Source organism: Piliocolobus tephrosceles, chromosome 2 (assembly GCF_002776525.5).
Source record: "Piliocolobus tephrosceles isolate RC106 chromosome 2, ASM277652v3, whole genome shotgun sequence".
NCBI lineage: Eukaryota > Metazoa > Chordata > Mammalia > Primates > Cercopithecidae > Piliocolobus > Piliocolobus tephrosceles.
The window spans coordinates 103,198,806-103,217,552 of NC_045435.1; the positions used below are offsets into that span (position 1 = coordinate 103,198,806).

General features: G+C 41.7%; 1 pseudogene; it reads right to left on the reverse strand.

Annotated features, from left to right (window-relative positions):
* Positions 1 to 4,975: 4,975 nt before the first annotated feature.
* The window catches only part of LOC111523192, a 54,159-nt pseudogene continuing 40,387 nt past the window's right edge, over positions 4,976 to 18,747 (reverse strand).

The following is an 18,747-nucleotide window of genomic DNA, read 5'->3' on the forward strand; positions in this document are numbered from 1 at the left end:
GACATTTACGTGCACACATATAGTTTTGTTGCTTCCAGTGCATGATTTTCTTTCCTTCCTTCCTTCCTTCCTTCCTTCCTTCCTTTCTCCTTTCCCCCTTTCCCCCTCTTCCCCTTTCCCTCTTTCTCTCTTTCTCTCTTTCTTTCTTTTGACAGTCTCACTCTGTTGCCCAGACTAGAGTGCAGTGGCACCATCTCAGCTCACCACAACCTTCGCCTCCTGGGTTCAATGATTCTCCTGCCTCAGCCTCCCAAGTAGCTGTGATTACAGGCACATGCCACCACACCTGGCTAATTTTTGTATTTTTAGTAGAGATGGGGTTTCACCATGTTGGCCAGGCTGGTCTCAAACTCCTGACCTCAAGTGATCCACCTGCCTCAACCTCCCAAAGTGCTGGGATTACAGGTGTGAGCCACCACACCTGGCCCCAAAGCATGATTTTCTTATGGTTAGTTCTAGGACATGGAAAGGGAGAAAGATTTTGTTCAAAGGTTTTATTCTAAAGGACTTTATTGGATGAAACAATGGGAAAAGATGAAGAGAATTTAGCTCTTTTTCCACAGGCTGTCTTCCTGAGCTCCATCCTATGGAGTTAGGGGAGGGAAGGAGAGGCATTGAGGAATTGGGTCCCTTTCAGGCTGTTTGGGGCCTCTTCCATTATGGAACAGTCCAGGCTTCCTGCTAGCATAACATTTCTCACAGGTGTTGTAACTTGTTTCATTATGTTACTCCTACTTAAATAAAAGGACTGTTTTCCTTCTTTGTACTTGGGGGCTTAACATAGTGTGCACCACATAGTGGGTGCTTAGTAGATGCTTGTTGAATGAAGAATGAAGGGTAGGGCAAGACCTCTTTTAACTGTGAACTCTCATTTTCAATCAGGTTAACTGTGATAGGAACAGTACTTAGCTGGAGCGTGTAAGCATGTCTTTCTATTTTGATGCTTTGGCAGCTTGGGACCTTGTGGATTTTGAAAGGAACTCCCTATCTGGGGTTAGCTAATTCTTAAAAGACAGCAATCAACCTGCCCAGGAGCATGCCTTTCATATGCAAACTAACCAATCCGAAGACCGTACTGTTGTAGTGTTGCCAATGTATTAAGATGTAAGTTTTTTGTTGTTTAATACCTGGAGTTTTTTGTTTTATGTTTAAGATGATTAAGGAGGTTGGACACAAGGGTGAGGTTGGAGTTAAAGTTTAGTAAGCAAAAGAAGAAAGATTTGTGCAGCAGAGAGGGGGCACCACCGTGTTTATGCCCACAAATGGAGAAGAAACTTTTTTGGGGGAGCCTGCTGATTATACAAAGAGCTCTCCAAAAACCCTTACCTTGCCGTCTACCTACAGCAAGCTAGCTAACTCCTCTCAACACCCCAACCACCTCCCTTATGAGGCTCTGACACTTGGGCTACTAACACCCTGCTCCAGGTACCCCAGGGCTAGGTAACAGGCAAGCAGGGACAACCCTGATGCTCCAGAGCCCACTGAAACTAATCAAACCAGCCAATCCTAAGCCTGCTTGCCCTGCCTTGCCCATTTCTTCCTGTGAAAAGCATGATAAGACTCTTGCCCACATTTTTCCTTTGCTCTCTCTGGCTTGTGACCAATCCTGGTACTTCCCCATGTGGCCTTGGATGGCATAGTGTGCCCCCTTCTCTTAGGAACTGTGAGTAATGAGCTTCTTTTTAAAATTATTTTTATTTTAAGTTCTGGAAAGCATGTGCTGCATGCACAGGTTTGTTACATAGGTATACATGTTTCATGGTGGTTTGCTGCACCTGTCAACCTGTCATCTAGGTTTGAAGCCCCATATGCATTAGGTATTTGTCCTAATGCTCTCCCTCCCCTTGTCCCCCACCCTTCAACAAGCCTTGGTGTGTGATGTTCCCCTCCCTGTGTCCATGTGTTCTCATTGATGAACTATCTTTTCGATGGCAGTCATTTCATCCGTTGGCCTCACCATTCCTGAATTATGACAATGAAACCTATTTTTAAAACAGGGTGCTAAAGTTGATAGTGACTGAGATGGTGGTGGGTGAAACATTGTGACAGTGTAGGGGAACACAGCAATAGGGTTGCAAGATGTAAGTGACAGTAATAGCAGCATTAACTAACAGAGTATAATGGTTAACAGCCTGGGAAAGAGCAGGATAATTATGATGATTAATAGCAATTAATCTCATAATCATAAGATACTGCTTCACAGAACACTTTTGCACATATTATCTAATTTGTTTCTCACAAGATACGCTTTTAGGTAATATTATTGTTCTGTCTGATTATAGAATGGAATAGGCCTTCTAGTACGTTCACAAGACGAGAAATAAAATTGGAGATCACCTGATCCAGTCTTCTCATAATACAATTGAGGGAACTGAGGCCCAGCAAGTGGAAGGGAGACTGGCTTTGTCTGACCCCCTCCCTCCTGGCTGTGTTCACAGATGTTCTCTGCTGATTAAGCACAACCTGATTTAGGAGCCATCTCTGAGCCTGGCAGGAGGTAGGGTAGAGCTCCAGCAGCTGGTGGTTTTGAGATCAGCCACTCAAGCTTCTTTCCCCCTGAAGTCTGGCTAACTAACATCCCTCGGTTACTACCCAAGGTCCACCACCTCTGGCTTGGGCCAGGGCTAAGCCAAGACCCCAGGTTGTGTCCTTTCACCTCTGCTCACAACACCTTAAAACAACCAATAACAGCACCTCTCATAGTCCCGTGACAGTAACTGAGAAGGACCTGGCCCTCCTACAGGGTAATTGCCTTTATGTCCTTGGGATGCCAGGCTAGTCTGGCATTGGGGACTCAGGCAGGAGATCCAGGTCACATGTGGTTTCATGGCAGTGGCTTGGTTACAGGTCATTTCCATTCCATTAGTCAGTTCAGAGTGGAACTAGATACAACACTAGGGATACAGAGGCCTGAATTACTGGTCCAGATGCCTCAAGTTGCCTGAAAATGAAATTTGCCTTAGAGCCTAATGGTGGGTAGAATTTGCAGCCTAAGGAGTTGGAGATAAAATTTAGAGTCCTCTGGGGCAGGGAGCTGGCAATGCTGCTGGAGACATTTCCCTCTCTTATTTCATAAGCACGCACATTTTAAGAAAGAACCACTGGGAGCTGGGGCATTTAAGGTACAACTGATGGATCTGACTCTCTGTTCAGAATCCAAGAATTTCCATTTGAGACAAAATTTAAGCAAAGCTCAGTGGCAAAAGAAAGTGGCCAGTGCAGTCAAAGAGATAGAAACAGCAAAAAATAAAAAGCACTTGAATTGTCTCAGCTAGTTTCTGCGTTATTAACTATAGCCAGGACCAGTTCAAATTCCTGTCTATGCCACCACCAGTAATAAAATCTGACTGCTTCCTCTGGATCACCACTTTCACCAGCAAAACATCGTGTTGTATGTGTGCTGAGTAAAGGGCCCAGAGCTGGTGTGACAGTGCTGGCTGGTGGGAACTCCAATCTGAGGGGTGGCTGTGGGTGGCCAGCAGGGTAGGGACCAGGGAGGCAGGAGCATGGTGGCCAATGGCTGGGTCACAAACTGGCTCAAACAGGATCTGGGCGAGCTGTGGGCATAAAAAACTATCAGGTCAGTTAACAACAGAAGGAAGCTGCGTTTTCTGATTTACAAAGTAATCCTGAACCAGGGAACTGGATAAGGCAGAAATGAAGGCTGGGGGTCTGAGACAGCACCAGGAAAGTTCCAGATTCCCCTGAGAGGAGCTCACAGCCCTGTGGCCTTGGATTTGGGATAGCTCAGGTTTTGAAAAATTAAATTAAATTGTAAATCAAATGTCGTTGTAGCTGCACCTACAGAATGGTCTTTTTAGGCTTTCAGGGACCAGATCTCTCAGGGAAGCCTAATGCCACTTCCATCCTTAGTTCCCCAGAGGGCTAATGTCCATGACAGGTGGCAGTGCTGTGTCATTGGGCATGGGGGATATATTTGAGTCTCAGTGATATTCTTTGAATTTTTCCTTCAGGATCCTGCCTCCCACCTCCTGGGATAAGAGCAAAGGGTAGGATTATAGAAAAATATATAGCAGTATGAATAATTGGAATAAGCCACCCACGATTACAAATCTCTAGAGGCAAGCACTCTCCTTCTTCATCTGTGAAATGAACATAATTCTTATAAAGGATTGAGGGAGAAGCTATTTTAACATTTTGGCATATTCCTTTTTTTTTCTTTTGAGACAGGCATATTCCTTTTTTTTTTTTTTTTCTTGAGACAGAGTCTTGCTCTGTTGTCCAGGCTGGAGTGCAGCGGCATGATCTCTGTTCACTGCAACCTCTGCCTCCCAGGTTCAAGTGATTATCCTACCTCAGCCTACGGAGTAGCTAGGATTCCAGGTGGGACTCACCATCTGGGACGTGCAGAGTGCTGGGGGGTAAGCAGCCGAGAGGTGAGATCTACACAGAACTGCTTTCTGCTTAAATCTGTTTAAGCCCCATTTAATTTGGAGTCCCCTGAACTCATAGTTAATCCCTAACAGAGGGCTAAATTCCCAGAGAGAGGAAAGCTAGGACTTTAACTCATAACTGAGATTGCCCAGGAAGCCCCAGTAGAGGCGGTTAATTTTTGCCCTCTGCCTCATAAGATGGACTAATCAGGACCTCAGCCAATGCGACTGACCTGAATGACAAACACTACTGCTTTTCCGAGGTGGCTGGAGTTTTCCATCTTCTAAAATCGACACCCTTGTCCAATCACTTCGAGGTAGTTTCTTGAGTATTCTCTTAAGGATCAGAGACCAAAGCACTGTGTAAAACTGTAGTGTTCCCGTTAGGTACCATCTAAGGAGGGTAAACAGGAGAAAGTTCACCTTTCAAACGTTAATCTGATGCTGAAAACAGCAGTTGACTTCTCATTTACACAGGCAAAACACTTTAAACTATTTTAGCAACTGTTTTATGTAAGAAAAAAAGAAATAGGATTTTGATGGTTAATGCTATATTTTAAACACATTTATCTCCATAGCTACTATCTTAAGAAATAATAGTTTTTGCATGTGTGTCTGCTTTTCTTCTTGAATTTAGTTGTCCTCTAACCAAACTGACGGGCAGGGAGTTGGACTAGAAAGGGCGTCTCTATAGTAGGCGTATCTCTGTGGCTGGGGTTGAGGGACTGATCGTTCAAGAAAATATCCCTTTGTTCTGAGTCAGAAGAGGAGGACGAGAAGGAGGAACACCAGGAATCCCAGAAACCTCTTCACTCCCGGGGACATAGAAATGGTTGGAAATGGATGGGCATGCTGTCTATAGAGATCAGCATTCTGGATGTACGCTTGGATTTCCTGGGCCCTTTTATTCCACATAAATTACTGTAGTTATTGGGGATGTAAAGCTGCAGCCTGTCCTTTGGGAGAATATTCTCTTTCTGTGACAATATTCAGGATATTGTCAGAGTGGGACTTTCTACTTCTCCTGTAGAAATGGTGATGAGATCTGGATCCCCTCTCTTCAGAATGGTACACCCAGGTCTTGTCACTCACTGGACACTGCCTGATCTTGATGTTGCAGTTTCCATTGTCAGTGACATCATCTGACCTTCTGTGGTCTGGATTGAGACTTGGATTGTCTGAGTACTGGCAGATGTACTAGTTTTTCATCAGGCATGATTTTTTTTTTTCTAGACAAAATTCTGAACTTAGACTCTTTAAGGACACTGCACTTCCATGCAGCAGAGTTCAAAGTTTCCATACTGCTAATTTTCTCACAATCTTCTGCCTCCGTTTTTTTCAGAGTTTGCAGAGAATATAAGGATGACCTCAGCTTGCTTCATCCATCCCCTGAAGCTACCGTGATGTTGGACAAAGCCAAAGAATCCGTAGAATCCTGAGCACGTTGCTCTGGTTTCAAATCTGACAAAAACCCCAGGGATTTTCATACCCCTGTGTTTGATCGTTAGCCTACCCTGAAGCCCCATGGTCCAGATCCAATTTCTGGAGCCTTCTACTGTTTGCGGGGCCTGGGTGGTTGCCATGAGCAGAAACACTGTTCATCTTGTGCCCAGTCCATATCAGGTCAGTAATTTTTACTTGCAAGGTTCTGGTTGTTTTGCTTTAGCTTGTTCTTATTTTCTTTCTTTCTCTTTCTTTCTTTCTTTCTTTCTTTCTTTCTTTCTTTCTTTCTTTCTTTCTTTCTTTCTTTCTCTCTTTCTTTCTTTCTTTCTTTCTCTCTTTCTTTCCTTCCTTCCTTTTCTCTTTCTCTCTCTCTTTCTTTCTTTTCTTTCTTTCTTTCTTTTTCTTTCTTTCTTTCTTTTCTCTTTTCTTTTCTTTTCTTTTTCTTTTCTTTTTGACATAGTCATGCTCTGTTGCCCAGGCTGGAGTGCAGTGGTGTGATCTCAGTTCACTGCAAGCTCCGCCTCCCAGGTTCAAGCAATTTTCCTGACTCAGCCTCCCTTATAGCTGGGACTACAGGTGCCCATCACCAAGCCTGGCTAAGTTTTGTATTTTTAGTAGAGATGGGGTTTCACCATATTAGACAGGCTGGTCTCCAACTCCTGACCTTGTGACTTGCCCGCCTTGCCCTCCCAGAATGCTGGGATTACAGGCATGAGCCACCATGCCCAGCCCAAGGCTCCATATTTTTGAGTAATAAATCTGACTTTAGGAAAGAAGAGATATCCAACAAAAAGGATTTATGCTAGGCATGAGAAAAGCATGCTTCTGCAGCACGCCAGCACTTCTCATCATAGGTCATCTGCACATGGTCGACACTAATATGTTCCCACAGATTTCATAGCACTCTGCGTAGACAGGCTCAAAACAGCCACAGCAGAATGGGTGGCCATCCTTCATAACATATGTTGTCCTCTGGGGACCATTTTGCGCTCAAGGCAGCAGAAGTGTTTCATGTGCCAATGGTGACTCTCAGTTTCTGTGCAAACATCAACAAAATTATCTCAGCACATGCTGAGCTTCAGGGTTTGAGCAATTCAGCATGGTGCCTGCCACAGTGAATTTTTTCATCCTGATAAAAATAGACGAGGTTGACCAGCAGCTCTTTACACGTTAAACAGACAAAACAGAATGAGTACCAGCACACTCCAGGGCCCACTCGAGAGGCAAACACTGCAGTTTTATCTCCGTTGATCTTCAACCCACATTGCTCACACATAGCGTGCATTACTGCTCTAGATAAAAGTTTAATCATGCCTCTTCCAAGTGCTTCTTTCTGCTGCTAAGCACTGAACGCTTGGAATTCTTTATTCTCATCTTCATTCAAAGACTGATGGTACTATATCTCATTATCATGTGGTGGCAACTGGTATACAAGCCCTTTAATCAGATGTTTCTTTCCAGGGATGTTAATATAGGGACATTTTCCGCGGATAAGCAAGCAAAATAGAGCTGGTTCTGTCCTGGTCTAAGGCCCAGGGGACCCTGAAGTACTCCTCCAGTGCATAGCCAGAATCATTATCGGATATGGAACTTCTCTGATACCTAAAGGCAAATTTGCTCATTTTGGGCTCCATCTCCAAAGGAATGATAATAAAGTCAAAAAGCCAGTTTTTGACATCAAACAATGGCTGCTCTGTCAGGCTGCTCCATTCCCAGGAGTCTTAGTGAGTGAAGCTGCTGAAATGCCCTCACCTCTTCATCTTCAACTCTTTTTCCTGGAAGGAGTGTGCTGGCATAGAAAACTCACTGGGTTCCAGAGTCAGAGAGAACTGGGTTCAAATTCCAGTTCTGGTACTTACTAGTTGAGTGAGGTTGGGCAAGTTCTGTAACTCTCAGAACCTCAACTTCCATAGCTGTAAAATGGATATCATATTAATAATAGGGATGTAGTAAGGATTAGATAAGAGAAACAATGTGAAGCATAGGGCCTGGTATATACTCTCTGTTTAACAAATAATAGTTCTTTCCTATTCTATTTTTCTGTTAAATAAGAATTGAACTAGGTTTGGTGTTGCCATCTCTGATAGGTGCTAGGATTACCATTCTCATACTTGAGTATGGCTTGGGGAAGACCACATTTTTTCCATGCCTTTGTACATGTTGTTCCTCAGTCTAGAGTTGTGATTCTTAAACTTTACAATTCATCAGAATCACCTGTAAGATTTGCTAGAACTCGTATTTCTGGAACCCACATCTAGAATTTCTGACTGTATGTCTGGGGAAGGGCCTGAGAATTTGCATTTCTAACAGGTTCTTAATTGATGCTGGTGCTGTTGATCTGGAAACACATTTTGAGAATCACTGGCCTAGAACAACGTATCACATTTTCTATCCTCTGGCTGACTCCTACTCATCTTTCGAGTCTCAGCTTTGATTTTATTTCCACCAGAAAGTCTTTCTTAAACCTGAAGTCCAAATTAGGTATTCAGTCTCTGTGCCTTCAGAGCTCCCTGGCCTTGCTCACTCATAGGATATATCACAGTGCTTTGTACTTGTCTCGCTACTTGTCTGTGTCTCTTACTAGACACTATCTACTTTGGAAAAGGGATCATGTCTGCCCTATTCGTGGCTGTATCTCCAGCACCTTGCTCTGTGCCTCGCACATAGTGGGTGCTCAATAAATGAATGTTGAATGAATAATTGAGTCAAACTGTGGGTAGCTAGAACCAGAGCTTAGGGACTCATGAAGGTGGGGCAGATAAAAGGAGTAAGTTCTGAGTTTCACCATGTTGGCCAGGCTGGTCTCAAACTCCTGACCTCCAGTGATCTGCCCGCCTCGGCCTCTCAAAGTGTTGGGATTATAGGCGTGAGCCAAAATACAAAAATTAGCCGGGCATAGTGGCAGGTGCCTGTAGTCCCAGTTATTCGGGAGGCTGAGGCAAGAGAATCGTTTGAACCTGGGAGGCGGAGGTTGCAGTGAGCTGAGATCGCGCCACTGCACTCCAGCCTGGGCAACAAGACCGAGACGCCATCTCAAAAAAAAAAGGAATAAGTTCTATCAGTGGCTAGTGGTCAGGCAAGTCTAGCAATTCAGTGCCAGGGACATCAGCAGAAAGTATCAGAAACTATAGGTGCAGGGCCTGGACTTCAGAAGCTGAGTTCAGCCTCTGGAAGGACTTGGGTCATGAAGAACAGGGCAGAAACCAGTGTCATAGAAACTGAGCAGGGACTTGATACTCAATATCTGATTAAGGTGCTTGATCCAAAAAGCCCGAAGAATTACTGGTCCCATTCTTGTTTGATGGCTCAACATATGGTCTATCTTCGTGACTATTTCATGTGCACTTAAAATATTTCTTCTTTTGTTAAGTGATGTGTTCTATAAATGTTAGCTAGGTCAAGTTGGTCAATAGTATTGTTCAAATCTTTGACATCCTCACTGATTTTCTGACTACTTATTTTACCAACTATTGGGTAAGAAGTGTTTATATCTCCAAATATAATTATGGATTTGTCTTTCTCCTTCAGTTTAGTCAATTTTGCTGCATGTATTTTGAAATTATATTATTCAGTGCAGACACATCAATGATTGTTACTTATTTTTTATTAATTGTTTACTTCATCATAATGAAATGTTTTTCTTCATCCTTTTATAAGGTTCTGAAGTCTACTCTGATATTTAGAAAGCCACTCTAGCTTTCTTTTTCTTTCTTTCTTTTTTTTTGAGATGGAGTCTCACTCAGTGATCATTCTATTTCTTTCCTTTGTATGTTATGTTTTTCCTCTGCCTACTTTTAATATTTTCTTCTTATCACTTCCCTCCAGCTATTTGATTGTGATATGCTTTGTGTGTGTGTCTGTGTGTGTGTATTTATCTTGCATGAAGGTTTGTTGGGATTCTTGAAGCTACAAGTTTGTAGTTTCTATTACATTTTGAAAATTTGAGCAATATTTTTGTTTAATATTATTTCTGTCACTCCCGCACTTCTGCATCTTGTAATCTCATTATACCACTTTATATTGCCCTACAGGTCACTGAAACTCTGTTCAGTTTTTTCAATCTTTTTTCTCTCTGTGCTTTAGTTTGGATAGTTTCTATTACTATGTCTCCAAGTTCATTGATCTTTTCTTCTGCACTGCCTAAATTGTTGTTTAACCCTTTCAGTAAATTTTTTATTTCAAACATTATATTTTTCATCTCTAGGATTTCCATTTGGCTCTTATCTATATCTCCCATTTCTCTCTGTTTTTGCTTTTTTTTTTTTTTTTGCTAATTTTATCACCTCTGTCATTTCTGAGTTTGTTTTTAACTGACTGATTTTTCTTCTAGTCATGGATCACTTCTTAAAATTAAAAAAACTTCTTTGTATGTCTTGTAATTGTATTTTAGAGACAGAGTCTTGCTATGTTGCCCAGGCTAGATTAGAACTCCTGGCTCAAGCAGCCTTCCAGCTTCAGCCTCCTAAGTAGCTGGGACTGCAGGTGCACACAACCATTCTTGACTACTCTGGTGATTTTTGATTGGATGCTGGACATTTCAACATTTGTTGAATGCTAAATTTTGCTTTTTTCTGTTTAAGTATGTTAGACTTTGTTCTGACAGACAGTTAATTTATTAGAAGATCAGTTTGATCTGTCTGAAGCTTGTTTTTCACTTTTGTTATTTTAGGTCTAGAGTATCCTTCACTCTGGGACTAGGGTAGTCCTACAAGCAAGGTGTAGCCCTTCTGGGGTCTTTACTGAATGCCCCAGGTGCTTAATACAGTTTCTGCTTTCTGGTTGATTAAACTCAAATGTCTCCTAGGTCTGGATGAACTCTGGGAATTTTTCAGCTTGCAACTACTGGTAATAACTTCCCAGGATTTTTGTGAGGATTAAATTAAATAATGCATATGAAGAGTATTGCAGGGGATTATGATTGGAAAGAGATACGCAAGGGGCTTCTGGGGTGCTGGCAATATATTTTTTCATCTGGGTGATGGTTACATGTGTGTTCACTTTGTAACTATTTGTTAAACTGAATTATTTTTATGTGTATGTTATATATCACAATAAAAATTAAAAGAAAACAAAGAATATAACATACTGCTGGCATATAGTAGATGCTCAATAAATGTAGCCAGCCTGATTACATGAGATAAGAGATGTAAAATAGCTGGCACAGAATCCAGCACACAGGGCTGGGGGAGAATCCTGGATAATTTGCTGTAAGTAAGCTTTTTATGGAAGTATAACCTAATAAAGAGAAATAAAGCATAAGCACATAGCTCCATATATTTTTCTAAAACAAAACACACCCAAGTAACCAGTAACCAGGTCAAGAAATAGAACTTAATTGGTTCTTATTGTTAATGTAAAACAATATGGAATGGGATTTTCCTGATGTCTCATAATTTTGGTTAAATCCTCAAAGCTGATAATAATTCCTCTTTATTTCTAAAGAATGATTTTAGGTATCCCCTCAAGGTTGTCTAAAAAATAGCAGAACTGGTCCTGTGACTATCAGCCTCTGTCATCCACCTTCAGCCTCATAGAAGCCTAAGAGTTCTAAGGGAGCAAGAAGCACAGAAGCCTAGGAGTTCTAAGCAAGCAATCTTACAGATTACAGATTGCTTGCCTAGAAGCAGGGAAGGAGATGTGCTCTAGTGATGGGCTGAGAAGGAATCACAGCCCCTGTGTTTCCATGGAGCCAGGGCTAAAAACTAAAAGAGTTCTTGGGAAGCCTGACATGCAGGCTTTGAAGTTTATGGGGTTGCAGAGGTGTTGGAGGTTGAGTGGTGGGGTGTTGGAGGTAGTTAATAGTAACATAGAGGTCGATGTTTGCTTCCTACCTAGAAAATCATCAAGGCAGGAGGAAGGCTAGAGAAGACCATGATGGCATGGTAAGGAGTGATAGCCACAGTTTGGTGAGGCAAAGTTATATGAATTTCCTGGCAGAGTGAACTCTGCAATAGGCAGTGAGATTTGAGCTGCTTTGATGGAGTTCCCTCCCAGAGGGCATCCATCTTCAATTTTTTTTTTTTTTTTTTGAGACAGAGTCTTGCTCTGTCACCCAAGCTGGAGTGCAGTGGCACCACCTTGGCTCACTGCAAATTCTGCCTCCTAGGTTCAAGCAATTCTCATGCCTCAGCTTCCCAAGTAGCTGGGACTACAGGCGTGCCACCATGCCCAGCTAATTTTTGTATTTTTAGTAGAGACGGGGTTTCACCATGTTGACCAGGATGATTTCGATCTCTTGACCTCGTGATCCACCTGCCTCAGCCTCCTAGGGTGCTGGGATTACAGGCGTGAGCCACGCAAGCCCAGCTGATCTTCTTCAGTGTTGATCCTCTAGCCACAGATCAGGCCTGAGGTGAGGGGGATTGGATGTGAGTTTCTTTGTTTACATCAGAGTAGAATTTTAAAAACATCCCCAAATGAGGCTATTCATACAATCACAAGAGCCTGAAAAACTTTAAGATATTCCTGAGGTGTCCAGGGCCTAAAAAAGAGATCCAGCTGGCCAAGCACGGTGGCTCACACCTGTAATCCCAGCACTGGGAGGCCGAGGCGGGCGGATCACAAGGTCAAGAGATTGAAACCATCCTGGTCAACATGGTGAAATCCCGTCTCTACTAAAAATACAAAAATTAGCTGGTTGTGGTGGTGCGCCTGTAGTCCCAGCTACTCAGGAGGCTGAGGCACGAGAATTGCTTGAACCCGGGAGACGGAGGTTGCAGTGAACCGAGACTGCGCCACTGCACTCCAGCCTGGTGACAGAGCAAGACTCCATCTCAAAAAGAAAATTTAAAAAAGGGATCCAGTAAGGCATGTTAAAGGACATTAGGAGAAAAATTAAGCCATTTCCTGTTTGTATTTGTACCTCTTGAGTGCAGTCCGCTCTGTGTGTGTATGTGTGTGTGCACCTAATCCTTCTGCTGGGCTGTGACTACGTGTGGAGAATTTATCCTCCATTATAAGGTACAATTTTCTAGGATTAGAATTCACCAAATCCCATCTGTCTTCTGTCAACAGTGCTAGATAAATATAGGCAGATCTTTCTCTCTTCCCCTGCCCCCTTGCACACCCCACCCTGCCAGATGGAGTTTCGCTCTTGTCACCCAGGCAGGAGGGCAGTGGCTCGATCTCAGCTCACTGCAAGCTCTGCCTCCCGGGTTCAAGTGATTCTCCTGCTTCAGCCTCCCAAGTAGCTGGGATTATAGGTGCCTGCCACTACCCCCAGCTAATTTTTGTATTTTTAGTAGAGATGGGATTTCGCCATGTTGGCCAGGCTGGTTTTGAACTCCTGACCTCAAGTGATCCACCCACCTCGGCCTCCCAAATTGCTGGGATTACAGGCATGAGCCACTGCGACCAGCCTCTGCTCTTTCATTATTACTTGCTGAAGTATTCTGTATTTGAAGTTTTCCTTGATGATTCTCAAACTTTACCCTGTTTTAAAATCTACTGCTTCCCCCACTCCCACCAGATACATTTTAAATTCATGCTTTCCATTAAAGGAGGTATCTTGGGCCCGTTCCTGGGAATTAATGAAGCAATCTTTTATTTATCAGCAACACACATATAGATTAGTCTACCTAATGGCAATTTGATATTTTGTATTTACCTCAGAATTTGTAAAATAGAATAAAAAGGTCGGGCACTGTGGCTCACGCCTGTAATCCCAGTACTTTGGGAGGCTGAGGCAGGCAGATCACCTGAGGTCAAGAGTTCAAGACCAGCCTGGGCAACATGGTGAAACCCTTGTTTCTACTAAAAAATACAAAAATTAGCCGGGCGTGGTGGCAGCACCTGTAATCCCAACTACTTGGGAGGCTGAGGCAGGAGAATCGCTTGAACCCAGGGGGCAGAGGTTGCAGTGAGCCGAGATGGTTCCACTGCACTCCAGCCTGGGTGACAGATTGAAACTCCATCTCAAAAAAAGAATTAAAAAAAAAAAAAAATCACTGAAACTACATATTGTATTCAAATATAAAATGTTTTAAACCTATTACAAAACATGCCTCTGGTCACGCTTGGTGAGGCTGCCCCTTACCCTTCAGTCCCCTCTGTTCTGGGGAAGGAGGGCTTCGGTCACAGCAGTTACCTGGAGGTAGCAGACCCACCTGCTTTAGCACCTTTCTGCCCTGTCCAGCTCCCAGGAGTGAGCTTTCAAGACTACGTGTTGTATCAGTTTTGAATTCTCTTTTCCAACCCTGGACAGATGGTCCTGCTCTGGGTCTTGCTCCGTCCCTTCAGCAGCAGGTATCTGCCCTTTTAGAGGAGGGGAGTGGGTGATGGCTAGAAGAGATGGGAGGGGTCAGGGGTCTGGCAGAAACCGATAGGAAAAGAGGGAGGATTTGTGACAAGAGTGTCAAGGAGATAAAACAGGTATAGAGAAATGGTTTGCAGAGAGAGCCAAGAAGGGTGCATAAAGGTTTCATTTGAAAATGGTATTTATAGGCCAGATACAGTGGCTCACGCCTGCAATACCAGCACTTTAGGTTGGGAGTTCAAGACCTGCCTGACTAACATGGAGAAACTCCGTCTCTGCTAAAAATATAAAAAATTAGCTGGGAGTGGTGGCACATGCCTGTAATCCCAGCTACTCAGGAGGCTGAGGCAGGAGAATTGCTTGAACCAGGGAGGCGGAGGTTGCAAAGAGCCAAGATCACACCATTGCATTCCAGCCTGGGCAACAAGAGTGAAACTCCATCTCAAAAAAAAAAAAAAAAAAGATGATATTTATAAACAAAAATACTGGTATTTAGGTACTTTAAAATAGTCCAGTGTTAAAATTTTGTATTGCAATCACAATTATTAATCTTCCTGGGAAGATGTCTTTGGGTGGCCAGTAATAGAGAATTTTATTTTGTTTACTACAACCTTTGGTCTCAAAGATTTATGTCTTCTGACTTTTCCTCCAACCTTTGGGGTTTGCCATATTTGGATCCTGCAATTTCGTGATGAAGTGGAAAGAGTTTTTGAAGGTTTTAGAGTAAGACAGACCGGCGTTGTCTGTCTGCTATTATTAATTGTAACTTTGGGCCCATTATATAACTCTCTGAGCCTTAATTTTCTCATTTGCAATTATCTACCTGAGATAGAAAATATTAAGCAATTAAATGCAAATACAGAATAGGATATTTAAATCACTCAATGCAGTGTCTGGCACATAACAAGTGCTCAAGAAATGGTTATCAAACTTATTGATAATGTTATATAAAGTATTCCATCATGTTAAAATATCTGTTTGGTTAATTATGTTCTGTTGCTGGAGTTTTTGGTGTTTCTAAGGTTTTGCTTGTCTAAACTATTCAGAACAATCCTAGTATAGAAACTTTGGCTTAGAATGCAAGCTTTCTTAGTGCTCCATTCCTAGAGGTGAAATTAGTAGGTCAAAGGTGTAAGCAGCTTTCTAGCCAGCCAGTTGGTGCTGATAAAAAGCAGACCAATTTCTGGCCGAGCACAGTGGCTCATGCCTGTAATCCCAGCACTTTGGGAGGCTGAGGCAGGCGGATCACTTGAGGTCAGGAGTTTGAGACCAGCCTGACCAACATGGGGAAACCCTGTCTCTACTAAAAATACAAAAATTAGTCAGGCATGGTGGCACATGCCTGTAGTCCCAGGTACTTGGGAGGCTAAGATAGGAGAATCGCTTGAACCCAAGAAGCAGAGATTGCACTAAGCCAAGATCGTGTCACTGCACTCCAGCCTGGGCAACAGAGTGAGTGAGATTCTGTCCACCCCCCCGCCAAAAAAAAGACGAATTTGAAATGCAAATATAATATCTAGGCGTATTTATTTCCAAAGTCTGATCAATAATGATACCTTTAAAATATTTATATTTCTGTATCTTTGATTGTTAGTGAGGCAAAGCATTTTTCCTCTAGATGACTTGTCAAGCATTTTTCCTAATGATATCAGGCATCTCTAAATCTCGCTTATCCAGAGGCTGGTGATAGCTGTTCTATATGCGGTTCAAATCTTCATATTTTTTTTTTTTTTTTTTTGAGACTGAGTTCGACCTTGTCGCCCAGGCTGGAGTGCAATAGCACGATCTTGGCTCACCACAACCTCTGCCTCCTGGGTTCAAGCCTGCCTTAGCCTCCTGAGCAGCTGGGATTACAGGCGCCTGCCACCATGCCCGGCTAATTTTGTATTTTTAGTAGAGACGGAGTTTCTCCATGTTGGTTAAGCTGGTCTTGAACTCCCCACCTCAGGTGATCCGCCCACCTCGGCCTCCCAAAGTGCTGGAATTACAGGCGTGAGCGAACATGCCCAGCCAGTTATTCTTTTGTTAAAATTTACCATGGAGTTTTAGTTTTGTGAAATAGCTTATGGTATTTTCATTGTCATCCCTTGCAATCTGTATCTATACTTCAGGCAAATGTTCATATTATTTTTATTTTTATTTATTTATTTATTTTTTTGAGATGGAGTCTAGCTCTGTCGCACAGGCTGCAGTGCAGTGTCGCAATCTCGGCTCACTGCAAGCTCCGCCTCCCGGGTTCGCGCCATTCTCCTGGCTCAGCCTCCTGAGTAGCTGGGACTACAGAAGCCCGCCGCCACCACGCCTGACTAATTCTTTAGTATTTTTAGTAGAGACGGGGTTTCACTGTGGTCTCGATCTCCTGACCTCGTGATCCGCCCACCTCGGCTTCCCAAAGTGCTGGGATTACAGGTGTGAGCCACCGTGCCCTGCCTATTTTTATTTGTTTATCTGGATATTTTAACTTTTTCTATGGTGAATGCATGGGAACAATACACTGTTAAAAATAAGAAAAATATGACATAAATGATCCGTAATGGTAATAAAATGGAATATAATAGGACAACATGATTGTAATTTCATGACTAAGGGTTGATTAAAATATGTGGAGAAGTGTGGGTCATTATCTCACTGGTTTCTGTACATGGATTCCCAAGCTCTCTTGTTTGTTGAGACTGGAACATTTAACTCTTCTTAGTCATAACTCTGAAAGAACCACATCAAGACTTGCATAACCAGGAATAGTGTTGGCCTAAGACGGATAGTTTGTTTGGATTTGCTAATTACATGACTATGTCATTTTAATAATTTTTTTTCTTTTATTCTGTTGTCTTGACTAGCAACAATGGCCATATTGTTAGTGGTATTTTAAGTTAAAGGGATGATTAGAGGGGTTCTGGTCTGATTTCTGCTTTTAATTGAAATGAGTTGACTTTGCATTGGGACATGATAGAGTAATAGGTACTGGATTTATCCTCCACTCTAGCAGTTAGAACTCTGGACAAAATAGAGAGCAACAGTTTTTGGAATTTGGATGGCAGGCAGTACAGACTGTGATGCTTGGGAGAAGGGAAGCAAATGAGGTGAGTTCTACAACTGACCCAGTATATCGCCTGGATGGAAATTCCAGAACCCAGTGTAGGAAGAGAGAACACAAGAAGAACTCAGCAATCTGTCTGAGTTAAAAACATAAATCAGAGCTTGTTCCAATGCAGGTGGAACTTGTGGGGCAGAGTACAGTAGAGGAGGGAGCTGCATAAAGAGAGAAATCTGGATATTTACAGAGAGACCTCTATAGGTCTTTGGTTGAATGATCTGCGGAGTAACTTAACTGCACACGAGAAAAAAAAATACAACACTAATTGATGAAATTCAGCAAAATCCAGCACTCAACAATGTAAAATCAACAATATCAAGCATCCAATAAAAAATTACCAGATATGCAAAGAACCTGGAAAATATGATCTATAGCCAAGAGAAAAATCGATCAGTAGAAACTGACCCAGAAATGACAAAGATGAAGAATTAGAGGACAAACATGTTAAAAAAAACTTTTATAAATATGCTCTATATGTTCAATAAGGTAAAGGAAAACATGAGAGACAAATAGAATATCCAAAATGAATTCAAATGGAACTTCCAGAGATGAAAAATATAATATATAAGATAAAAAATATAGTAGATGAGACTAACAGTAGATTAGACACTGCAGAAGAAAAAAAATCCCAGTGAACCTGAAGATGTAACAATAGAAACTGTTTAAAATTAGGCACACAGAGAAAAATTACTGAAAATAAATGCACAGAATAGCATGGCCTGTGGTACAATATAAGCAGTCATTGTAACTGAAATTCTAGAAGAGAAGAGAGTTGAAGGGGAAAAACCCAGAAAAAAAATTTGAAGAAATAATGACGTAAGTATTTTCTAACTTTGATGACAGCTGTAAAGTCATGCACAATGAGTCCCAAACAGAATATACGTAAAGAAAACCATGCTATGGCCCATTATAATAAAATTGCTAAAAACAAGTGATAAAAAGAAAAATGTAAAAGCAACCAGAGAAAAAGAGGGCACATGCTGTCCAGAGGAATAAAAATAAGATTGAAAAAATAGAAAAAAAGAAAGAAAAAAAATAAAAATAAATAAAAATAAGATTGAGAATAAACTTCTCATCAAGAGCTATGCAAAGTAATATCTATATAAGGACTTATTAATTGCCTATTGAACATTCAGTTTAATAGGATATAAGTAATAGTTCTTCCTAAATTAAAACAATGATTGTTTTCTTTTTTATTTGTGATCTTCCTTTTTAAAAATTCAGCTAGAGATTTAAAATTTTGTTAATATTTTATAAAAATAAATTTTCTATAGTTTTTAAGATTAAAAATTAAAATTAATAAAAATTAAGATTTCTATAGTTTTAAATTCTTTTTATTTGTCTTTGCTTAGTTTATTCTGGATTTTTAATTTTAATTTTTAAATATAGTTATAAACTTGGCTTATTAAGCTTGGCTTTTTTGTCTCCTTTTTTCCTTTCTCTCTCTTTCTTTCTTTCCTTCCTTCCTTCCTTCTTTCTTTTTTCCCTCCTTCCTTCCTTCCTTCCTTCCTTCCTTCCTTCCTTCCTTCCTTCCTTCCTTCCTTCCTTCCTTCCTTCTCTTT